The following is a 12,733-nucleotide window of genomic DNA, read 5'->3' on the forward strand; positions in this document are numbered from 1 at the left end:
TTCACAATGTCTGCTGTGTTTAAACACATTATTGTATTACCTTTATGAAAACAGTCCTTCCAGGATGAAAGTAGTTTTTTCTGATCTCCACTGATTCTCCAATGAAGAAGCGCCATCATAAGCCAACATTAGCACTACAAAACCTAGTCCTATGAGGTCAGACCTGCCCCAAACCTTCTGCATGCTATCTTATCGATTGTAATACCAACTATCCACCTCAGGGATTTTGGTGCATAACTATTAGAATTTCTAATCTGTTGCGATGACCACACAGAACTCACAGCTTATACCTGAATTTAAAAGTTTATTAGAGTATTAAGATTACAGCTCGGGTTTAAAAAATGTCAGTACATAATTCTTCGGTTACAAAAACTTCTCAGACACGCACACAGACCCTCTGACCTTCTTCAGTCTTGCACCCATGGGTCAGTGTTACACAGCTCTTTTAATCCTCACAAGGATGGCATTTTTGCCCAGCTCTCCAGTATCAATGTATAAAAGCTCTCAGCTCCATGGAGTAGCAGTTCCAGTTCAACTGCGTCTCACATTAGTGATCTCTTGTTATTAGTGACCACCTCTGTTACGGCTCCTCTTGTTGTTGATGCTCCTGCTGGTCTCAGTCCATCTTCTTTAGGAATCTCTGAGCCAGAAGGATAAACTATACTCTCTATTCTTTATTGCTTGCATTGAGAATCCTATTTTCTGCCTCTAAATGTGTTTCATTAAAGCCTGCTGGGATTGTAAAACTGATAAGTTCTCCCAGAACTTGCACTGCAATTTCAAATGCATGCAGTTTGAATCCACCAGCTGCTCCATGGGAAAAGGATGGGCACTCTCCTCCTGTGCAATTAATAGCCCCTGAAAAGCTGCTGGAGGGTCAGCTATTGGTCGGTTCTGACTTGACTGTATTCAACAATAACAACAACAAGAGTCTACACACTTTATTAGATGTTCCCACCCAAAAGGTGTTATTTACCTTGTCCATATTAGGACTATAGTTCTACTCAGTCATATTGTGAAAATCAAAGTCAATAATTGGGAAAGTAACTTTGAACAAAGAGTTCTTACACCATGATCTCTTTGTGAGTCTTTCTTTGTTTTATTGACTAATTTTCCTAGCAAAATTTCCTTTTCCAGAGTCTGTGCTCTCTTGACAACATGCCCACAGATTGTGAGATTCAGTTATACCATATTTGTCTCTAAGCAACACTCAAACTGCAATTCTTCCAAAACCGATTTATTTGGGCTTTTCTTGTCAGTTCATGATATAGTCAATATTATTCATCAACAATACAATTCAAATTATCTTTATTCAAAGTCCAACTTTCACATGCATATGAAGCAAAGGAAAATACCACGTCTTGTGGCGGGTGCACCTCATGTTCGAAAGTAACTTCTTTGTGCTTTAGCACTTTGAAGAGGTCATTGGCAGCAGGTATGCCCAAAGGAATATGTCATTTTATCTATTGTTTGATCTAAAATATTGATTGTGGATATGAGCAAAATGAAGTCTGTGATGATTTAACTTTTTGTTCATTTATCATGTTGTTACCTATTAGTTTAATTCTGAATATTTTTGCTTTCTCTAAGATGAAGAGTAATGAATAATCAAGGCTTTATTATTTTAACTGCATTAACTGCTTCTAGGTTTCCCCCCCCTCTCTCAATAAGCTTTTGTAGTTGTTGTTGTTATGAGCCCTCAAGTGGTTTGTGACTCATAGCAACCTTATGTACAACAGTCCTGAAACCTACTCTATCCTGTGCCAACTTTATTTACTCTCTCTGACACACCCTCATTATCCTAGTCACTGTATCAATCCATCTCATTAATGGTCTCCCTCTCTTTCTCTGTCCCTCCACCATTCCAAGCATAATACCTCTCTCTAAGAACCAGTCCCTCCTTGCAACATGTCCAAAGTATGTCAGACGAAGCCTCAGAATCCTTGCCTCTGAGGAGCAGGCTGGCTTCACCCTCTCAAGGACTAAACTGCTTGTTCTCCTGGCAGTCCTTGGTATATTCAGCATCGTTCTCCAGCACTACAGCTCAAAAGCATCAATTCTCCTTCTCTCATCCCTAGTCATTGTCTAGCTCTCTTATGCATTACAAGCAATTACAAAGAAAATGGCATGGATCAGGCTCATCTTAGTCTCCAGACTGATGCTGTTGCTCTTAAGGAATCTAGAGAGGTCCCTCACAGCCGACTTTCCCAACGCAATTAATCTTTTCATTTCCTGGTTGCTGGTACCAAGAATGTTGGTTATGGAGCGGAGCAAACTAAAGCTGTTAACAACCTCAATCTCACTCATGATGTTGCCAATTGCCCCAGTGGTGAGAATCTTTGTTTTCTTGATGATAAGCTTCAATCCATATGAAGGCTGCAATCCTTGATGTTCTGCAGCAAATGTTTCAGGTCCTCAGATTCAGCAGGTAGGGTTGTGACATCTCTATTACACCTATTGTTGATGAATCTTCCTTCAATCCTGATGCCATATTCCTCCTCATACAGACCAGCATCTCATTCCACTCATTCCTATACCATTCAACACTTTCCTCCCCTTATCCAGCCCTTGAAATGATGGCTTGAGTCTCAAGCCATCAGGGCTACTGTGATTCTGAACACCTTGCATTGCTGCCAGTTTATTATACTGTGGCCTGTATCTCTTGAATTTAAGAGTCTCTAAGTCCAAATACCAGGTACAAGGACCTGGAAAGGTTTCCTATCTCAGAGAGTTCTGAGGAAAAGTCCTTTCCCTTGAACTTCTGCTCCAGGACTGACTTCTTGTGGCTTAGTATCTCTTCTCTTCCATTTGTAGCATGGTGCTGACACAAGAGGCTAGTTTCCCAGGAAAGGATGATGTGTCCTCTAGATCTGATGTGTAAATGTTGTTTCCTTGGCCCAAGGGCCTGTGGCCCTCAGGTTCAAAATTATTTTAACTCTCAGCCCCAGCCTGAGGACACTGCAATTGGGCACTTTCATTTTTTTTTCCAATAAGCTAGGCTATGTAAAATATATATCACAGTTTATTGATGAGTCTTCCTCTGATTTTGATGTCAAGCTCCTGATTTAGTCCTACTTCTTTCAATAGTAATGAAAGAAGTCCAGGCTGCACTGGAGGAACTGGCAAAAAATAAGCCTCCAGAATTTATGGACCAATGATTGCAGTGTCTCAACAGATGCAACCTGGGTATATTATCTGACCTATGCAAAAACATTTTTCTGACTAGAATATATTAATATCTGTGTCCATTTCAAAGAAACATGGCCCAACAGAATACATACATTAATACACAGTATCAGTGAAACCACACATAACTAAAATCTTGCTGAAGTTTATTTTAAAATGGCTGAAATAATAATACATCAATAGGAAACATAGAAATTCGGACTGGACTCAAAAGAACCCATGGAATAAGGTCATTGCTGACATCATATGGATCTTAGATAAATGTAGAGAATAGTAGAAAACTGTTTATTTATATATGCTTTACTGACTTTGCAAAAACATTGTATGTTCTGAATCAATGATTAATTAAGGGTAACATTGAGAAGAATGGAAATTCCAGCAGATTTAATTGTTTTCATGCATAACCTATACAGAGACTAAGAAGGAATCATTCGAACAGAGCAAGGTGGTACAACGTGGTCTAAAATAAGGAAAGGTATATCAAGGTTATATCCTTTCATAATTTTGATATATATTACAACAATATTAACAAAAACTGATATGTTTTTTATATTAATGAGTTAGTAAATATGCCACAATGTCAAAGAGGCATTGGTGATGAAGGAGAAAGTTCAAGCTACTCTGGAGGAATTGGTAAAAAACAAAGGCTAAGGTATTGGTAAAATACCAATGACATATTTCAACAAACAGGTGGGCATCTGTATATTCTCACCAGGTTGTTTCAAGAAATTTGGAGGAAAACCACTGGAACAACAGATTGGAAGAGATACATATTTGTTCCCATTCAAAAAAAGGTTATCTACAGAGTGTGGAAATTTTTGAATGATATCACTTAATACCAAATGCATGCAAAATTCTGCTGAAGATTATCCAAAAATGTCTGAACAAGTACATCTACAGAGAACTACCACTAATACAAGCTGGGTTTTGAAGAGGCTGTGTCACTAGGGGCATCATTGTCAATGTCAGTTGTTCAAAAGCAGAGAGTACCAGAGGAATGTCTTCCTGTGTTTTATTTACTATGTAAAGGCATTTGACTGTGTGGATCACAACAAACTGGTTAACCTTGAGAAGAATGGGAATCCCAGAAATCTTAATTGGACCAGGAAACAGTCATCAAAACCAAGCAAAGAAACACTGCCAAGTTCAAAATCAGGAAAGAGTGCATCAAGGATGTGTTCTGTCTCCAAATCTTTCCAATCTCTATGCAGAACAGAACATTTGGGATACTGGACTTTATAAGGAGGAATGTTTCATCAGGATTGGAGAAAAACTCATCAACAACCTTCATTATGCAGATGGCACAACCTTGTTTGCTGGAACTGAGGAGAAACTGATATGCTTTCTGTATAAGGCCAAGGATTGTAGTCTCCAATATGGATTGAAACTTAACATAAAAAAAAATCAGAGGTTCTCACAACTGGGCCATCTTCTTCATGATAAATGAAGAAGAGATTGAAATTGTTAACAATTTCAGCTTACTAGAGTCCACAATCAACATTCATGGCACCAGCAGTTAGGAAATAAAAAAATCAAGTTGTATTAGGAAAATCTGTTGTTAGTAACTTCTCCAGAGTGCTGAAAAGAAATTATGTTTGTCTAGGGATTAAGCTGGACCTTATGCATGACATATTCTTCTCAATTACTTGCTGTGCATCAGATAACTGGACAATGGCCAAAGATGACAGAAGAAGAATTGATGCCCTTGAGTTGTGGTGCTGGAGAAGACTACTGAACATACCATGGATTTCCAAGAGAACAATATGTCTCGTTCAGAGAAGGTGAAACCAAGCTACTCCTTGGAGATAGAGATATTGAGGGTTGTTCTTTTACAATTTGAGCATGTTGCCAGGAGAGATCAGTTCTGGTAAAAGATATCATGTACGTACGAAGGATGGGGGAACAGTGTAGGAGAGGAAGATCCTGGAGCCAAAGGATTGACACAGTAAGTTGTTAATAATGGTATGTGTGTCAGAAACAGTGAGATTGGCTCAGGATAGAGTAGGTTTCACAGCTATTGTGTAAAGGGTTGCATGAGTCATAGTCAACTTGATGGCACATAACAATAGCAACAAAAACAACATAAGGTTAATATTATCTGGAAGGCAACTACTATAAAATGAGTTTAATTTCCACTTATATCTTCAAATGTGTAAAACAAAAATTGAATGAATTAAAAAAGAAACTGACAAATGCTCTGTAATAGTGGGAAAACCTTTTTAGTTGATAAACATAAAACACATAATATTCTAAACACATAAATTCTAAATATATAGGAAAAGGGAGGAAAAACTGAAGTGTTAGTATGTGTCAACAAAATTCTCTGATGTCAATGCAATTAATTTAGAATTCTACTGTTTAGCTATATATATAGGGAGTTCGGGTGGTCTAGTGGTAAAGAGTTATGCTGCTAACCCCAAGGAACATGGTTTAAATCCACCAGTTGCTCCATATGGGAAAGATAAGCAATCTCCTCCCATGTGATTTACTGCCTCTGAAAACTTGCTGGAGTGTCAGCTATGAGTTGGTTCCAAAATGATGATACACAACAACATGAAGATATGTTGAGAAAGATAATGAAAGGAAGAAGTAGAAAATTTCAATGTATTCAGCTGTTTAAACACACTAGAAAATAAACACCTATGACACTTCATAATATATATTATGAAACACTTAAAAATGTAATATAATTAAAATATTACATATCAAGACTTATAATATTTTGTTGTTTCTTATTATGTGTCATTGAGTTTCTTGCTACTCATAGCGACCCTAACGATGGGAAAGTCTGCTATGAGTTGCAAACGACTCGACGGCACATAACAACAACAACAACAACATAGTGACCCTATGTACAAAAGCCCTAAATCCTGCTCTATCCTGTGCCAACCTTACTGTCTCCAACACACCTACTCCCATTACCCTAATGACTGAATCAATCCATCTATTTGAGCGTCTTCCTCTCTTGCGTTGTCCTTCCACCCTCCCAAGCATGATGGCCTTCTCCAAGGACCAGTCTCTCCTCACAACATGCCCAAAGTATGTCAAATGAAGCTTCATAATCCTTGCCTCCAAGGAGCTGCCTGGTTTCAGCCTCTCTAGGACAAACCTGTTTATTCTCCTAGCACTCCATGGTATATTCAATGCTCTTCTCCAGCACCGCAGTGCAAAGACATCAATTATCTTTCTATCATCCCTTGTTATCTTTCTATCATCCCTAGTCACTGTCTAGCTCTCTGACACATAGCAAGCAATTGAGAAGACTATGGCCTGGATCAGGCACACCTTAGTCTCCAGCCTGACATTGTTGCTCTTCAGTACTCTGGAGAGGTCCCTGACAGATGATGTTCCCAGTGCAATTAATCTCTTGATTTCCTGGCTGCTGGTACCAAGAGTGTTGACTGTGAACCATGCAAACTAAAACTGTAAACAATCTCCATATCTTCGCCATCTCTACTGATGCTGCCAATAGACCCATTGGTGAGAATCTTTGTTTTTTTGATGATGAGCTTTAATCCATATTGAAAGCTGCAGTCTTTGACCTTCTACAGCAAGCACTTCAGGTCCTCCTCAGTTTCAGCAAGCTGGATTGTATCATCTACATAAAGCAGGAAAATTTTTAGAGACATTTTATTTAACTTTAAATAGTGTTTTACAAGGAAAAGCTAAGAATGAATGGATTGGACATCTAATGTAATTAGGAGACCATGACTAAGTTGGGATGTCCCCAGAATCCAAGGTTAACTCAAAATTAGAACTTTGATTAATGTAGTTTAGTACACTAGCCAATTTTTAAAAAACCAACCACTTGACATACCTTAATAAAGACTAGAGAAAAACATAAGATAAAATTAAATATTACCCATGATAAAAAAAAATTTACCAAACAGGAATAGATGAAAGCTTCCTCAGCCTAAGAACGAACACCAGAGACAAACATTAACAATACCAATAAAAAAATTCCAAGAAAATATAAAACAGAAATTAAAGATAAGGTAAAAATAGTCACTTAAGATCAATTCTTGCTCAGTATTGATGGTACACTGAGACATTAAGACTGATAAAGAAGAAACAATTGTTACTTTAGATAACCTCACTTTCTACATTTAAAAAAGCAAAGAATCTATTGTTGTTGCAATTCTGTGCCATCTAGTTGCCTGCAACTCATAGCCATCCTATCTTTGAATTTTGCTCTATCCTGAGCTAGTCTCAATGACTCCGACACACCTAGTTCCAGTACTGTAGTTACTGTGTCAATCCATATCATTCAGGGTCTTCCTTTCCAGTGCTGTATCTTCACCCTTCCAAGCCTGATGTCTTTCTTCAACCTCTGCTCCTGTCTGGAAACATGGCCAACCAATGTCAAACAGAGCTTCAAAATTCTTGCCTCCAGGGAGTAACTTGGTTTTACTCTATTCAGGATAGACTTATTTGTTCTTTTGGCCCTCCCTAGTATGTTCAATACTTTTATCCAGCACCACAGCTTGAAGGCATCTCTTCTTCTTTTATCATCCTTAGTTATTTTCCAGTTGTCTGATGCATAGCAAGCAATTATGAAGACCATGGCCTTGATCAGGACCACCTTCTTCTCCAGACTCACACTGTTGTTCTTTAGCCCTGTGGAAAGGTCCCTGACAGCAGATTTACCCAGTGCAATTTGTCTTTTGATTTCCTGACTGTTGATGCCACGAGTGTTGATTGTGGAACCCAGCAAGCGCAAATTGTTAACTATTTCAATCTCCTCTCCATCTATTACGATGCACCTAATTGTTCCAGTGGTGAGAACCTTTTCTGTTTCTTTTTTGATAAATATTTATTTACAAAGTTTGTACACATTGTTTTTACACTGGATCTTTTCCATCTCCTTCACCCCCCCTTCACCCATCAAATTGTGTGACTCTATGATTAATTACTCTCCATACTACTCTCCACTTACCACCCATCCTCATCCCTCTACTCCCCCCAGCCCACCTTGAATCCTCATACTCATTCTACAATAATGGCTTTATGCAATATTTGTCCTAATTGGACTGAGTTAGTCCATTCAGCATAATGCTTTCCAGTCCCTCCAAAGGTAGTAATTTACAAAATCATTGCTCCTGCATGCTGTGTAGTATTCCATTGTGTGAATGTGCCATAGTTTCTCAATCCATAGTATTGTGGTTGGACATTTGGGCTGTTTCCATTATGTTGATCTTCAATCCATATTGGAAACTGCAATCCTTGGCTTTTTGCAATAGTTGATTGTATTAAAAAAAGGCATTTGGACAGCAGTATGGGACTGGAATCCAGGTGTGGAGTATTCTGAAGCTGTCTGACTCTACAGAGGTGTGATTTCTGGTTCTCATAGTTGCTGTTATGCTAAACACTATGACACTGATGCATCAAATGTGATAATGGCTACCCATGGTGGACAGTGTTTGGTGGAATTCCCCCAATTAAAACCAGCTTGGAAGCAGGAATGATATTCACTTCCAAAAAATGCTTGCTTCGAGAAACCCTATGAATTTGGAGAAATGATGAAAGTTATAAAATTGTTCAAGTCTTTTGTGCATAGGGTTTCTATGAGTTATCTTTGACTCGCCAGCACTTAACCACAATGACAAAAACAAATCATACAATTTGACAGGTGTGTGTATGGGTGATGGAAATTGGAAGAAAAACAATGTATTCAAATTTTGTAAGTAAATTAGTATAAGTAAAAAAAGAAAAATGTACTGGGGAGGGGGAAAGGAGGGAGGAAGAAAGGATAAAAATGTGGAACAATGAATGAATGAAAATCTAACTTTTCTGTAAACTTTCATTAACATCACAATAAATGTAGTAACATTTTAATTTTAAAAATAGTTAACCCATAAAAACCTAATGAAGGGTCACTAAGACTTGGTATTGATTCTAGGAAAGTCAACTTTTTTAGTTGATTTTTTCTTTTGTGAAAATAGCAAAACTTGCATTTTAGTCCTCAAAGTGACTTCCTTGCTCTTGCATACTTTAAAGAAATCCTTGGCAGCAGAAGTGCCAAATGTAATATGGTTTTTAATTTATTATGAATTGCTACTTCCATAAGCTTTGATTTTTGAAGCAAGAAAAAGAAATATTTAACAAGTTCAATATTTTTTTATAACTGTGGTTGCTGTGAAGCTGAACACTGTGACACTGATGTGTCAAATGCGTTAATGGTTGGTTACCCATGGTGGACAGTGTTGGGTGAAACTCCCTAAATAAAACAAGCTTGGAAGCAGGAGTGACATCCACTTCCATAATAGCTTGCCTCCGGAAACTCTATGAACCTGGAGAGAGGATGAAAGACACACAAGTGTTGAAGACTTTCCTTCAGAGGGTTACTATGAGTCGCCTATGACTCGATGGCACTTACCAACAATAACAACATGATGTTTTTCTTTATTAGTTCAGTTACAAAGATTTTTCATTTATTTGTGAGTATGTTGATGTGCAATCCATATTGAAGGTGACAGTCTTTGGTTTTTATCAATAACTATTTCAAGTGTCCTTCATTTTCTACAAGTTAGAATTTCCAAATTTTCTGAGCATTTGTTAGAAGGAAAGATGATGAGGCATCCTCTTACATGCTTAGGGGATGGGATAGTCCAGTTCCTGGAGAAGGATATCATATTTGGAAAGTTCAATAAAGAAGAAGAAGAATTGACACAGTAATGAGAGCACTGGCCTTAAGCATAGAGACAAGCTGAGAATGACACAGAGTTGGGCAGAGTTTAATTCTGTTGCATATACTCACTTAAAGTTGAAACTTGATAGTACCTAACAGCAAATACTATATTTCATTCAAACTTTGTAACAGAAATTCAGATTATTTTTTAGTCAACCAAGTCAGAAAAGAAAGCATAAGTCTTGAGAATTCCATTTTTATAATTTAGTCAAGTTGTTCACCTTGTGTTGTTGATTGCTCCTTTAAAACTTCCCTGCCCTGAAACAATGTATATAAGGCTCACGGGTAGTCTCAAGTTTATTCAATAGCATCTAATTCCACGTTTAAGTAGCCACATTTATATCAGGTTCAGAGATAGCCTCAAGTTTTTTCAATGACATCTAATGACACCTTTAACTAGCCGTCAAGGTAGAGCCAAGGTGGAGCTTCCCTAGGTGTGATAGAACCTGACACATTTGGTTGCAGATTTTTTTTTCCCCGTTTCCTTTTGTACCCGGAGAGCTCTTTGCCATTCGATTTTTATAGAACAGAATAGAAGGAAATGATTCCTTTGGAATAGCTATGATTTTAGGATTATATAGCAGCTCTGAAGGTCATAGGAAAATAAAACGCTGTTAAAATGATGTCAAAGTTCTGATTTAAGCCACTAAACTGAAAGATTTCCCGAGTGCTTAAATAGCTTTATGTGTAAAGAACTAACCATTTAACTTGGTGTAAATTCTCATGCGGTGAGAGACTACAGTTTTTGCAGGCATCTGTGATTTATCAATATTTTTCTCCCAGAGGTTACAAAACAGAATATAAGCAGCACAGGAACACAAAATGAAAGAAAGACAAATACATAATCTGAACTCTTTCTTCTTTGATCCTTCTATCACTTACTGTTAGCTGTCTTAGGAAAGAGGCCCTGCCTCAAGATGAACTCATGTCCAGTGGAACAAAATGCTGCTGCCTAGTCATGTCATAAGATACACATGGAATTGGATCATTGTGATCCATGGGATTTTCAAAGTTGCTTTTTTTTGACTCAAGTAGATTGCCAAACTTTCTTCCTGATCCATCTTAGTCTGGAAGCTCAGTACTGAAATCTGTTCAGCATTATAGCAGCATACACACCTTTACTAACAGATGGGTAGGGGCTGCATATGAAATGCACTGGCTGAAGTTAAACCATGGTCTTCAGCATGAAAAGTGAAACTTCTACCCTGAAACCCTTTTTTTGGCTATTGTGTGCCATCTAGTTGGAACTGACATATAGCTGATCATCCAGTGGTTTTCAGAGGCAGGATAATCACATGGGAGATGATTGCCCATCTTTCTGCCATGGAACAGATGGTGGATTAGAACCATGTGCATTCAAGTTCGCCACTGTCTCTCCCCTTTTCCCTTAAAAATAATCACTTTTGTAGAGTCAATTCTGACACATAGAGACCCTATAGGACAGAGTAGAACTACCTACTAAGGTTTATTGTTTTTATGTTTCATCGAGTCAAGTATGACTCATAGTGAGCCGATGAGCAGCTCACCTGAACCCTACCCTACCCTGTGCCATCCTCACTGTCTCTGACAAACTAGTGTCCATTTCTGAAGTCGCCATATCAGTCCATTTCATTGAGGTATTTCTTTTCCTTCAGTGATCCTCTATCTTTCCAAGCATGAAAGCTTTATTGTTTCATTTGGTCCAAGGCTTGGGCAAGGTGCTTCTGGGTGGATAAGATTCTAAATCAGGGTGGGAAAGAGAAGCTTGCTGCTGATGGCAGGGGGATGCAAATGTCCCCTTTGCAGGTCCCTGCAAGCCCCTGGTTGTGCTTTAGGGTGAGACACTCAAAGAAATACTCTCAGCCCAGCCTGGGAGCTGCCCAGTCTTCTAATGTTGGTCAGATGGTCACCCATCTTCTTCAGCAGTTTCACTTCCTTATCCAGGAAGTGGTTCTCCAGAAAGTCACAGAGATGGGGGTCAGTGTGGGCAGAAGCTACAGTGTGTCGTGTTTAGGTTCTTCTCCAAGACCAGCTTGCTTCCATGGCGTCCAGGGTTTTACCCCTCTCATCTTGGGATGGCTTCTGGATATCTTGGAAGAGGACTCGGCTGCCGCGCTGGTTTTGCAGCTTCAAGAGCTGCTTGGCACCCTTGTGATTCTCCTTCTCCAACTCACAGAAGAAGTGCCCCACTCCTTCCAAGGCCACATCATTGTGGTCAAAATAAAAACCCAGAGAGAAGTAGGTGTAAGACGCCCACATGTGCAGGTTGACCAGAGAGTTGACGCCAGCCTCCACTTTGGCACAATAATTTTGATGCATCTAAGAGCTCATAGTTGGTTGAGGTTTGGGGGCTGACAAAAAAAATGGTGTTAGTTGGTCCTGAAAAGAGGAGATGGCTAAGATGGTCCTGAGGTTACGCCTGGAGATGAAGTTGGAGGGCAGTCTGAGGCTGGAAGAGGGGAGTCGCCAGATCTGTCCTGAATAAACACTGTTGAACCAAGAGACAGATCCATGGGACTGCTGGGGAACTCGCATGATGTCCTTTTACAAGGAATAGCATCACCTAACTACATGTACAAAGTAGGAAAGATGATGCTTTACCCTCTTTGTCTGCAAGGAACACTCTGGCTGCGCTTTCCCCAAAACATATCTACTTACTTTTTTGGCCATCATGAAATATTGAGTACTCTTCTTCAACACTACAACTCAAAGGCATCACTTCCTCTGTCATCTTTATTCATTGTCCAGCTCTATGATGGGTAGCAAGTGATAGAGAAAACCATGGCATGAATCAGGTGTACCTTAGTCTTCAAACTGGCATCATTACTCTTTAAAATTTTGAAAAGATCCATAATAGTGTCCTTGCTCAATGCATTATGT

The 12,733-nt window shown here is 38.8% G+C and overlaps 1 pseudogene; it reads right to left on the reverse strand.

Annotated features, from left to right (window-relative positions):
- The window catches only part of LOC102855953, an 89,666-nt pseudogene extending 77,482 nt beyond the window's left edge, over positions 1-12,184 (reverse strand).
- Between the last annotated feature and the right edge of the window lie 549 nt (positions 12,185-12,733).

This window comes from Elephantulus edwardii, unplaced genomic scaffold (genome assembly GCF_000299155.1).
Source record: "Elephantulus edwardii isolate Elephantulus edwardi_28Jun2011 unplaced genomic scaffold, EleEdw1.0 scaffold00149, whole genome shotgun sequence".
In the NCBI taxonomy this organism is placed as follows: domain Eukaryota; kingdom Metazoa; phylum Chordata; class Mammalia; order Macroscelidea; family Macroscelididae; genus Elephantulus; species Elephantulus edwardii.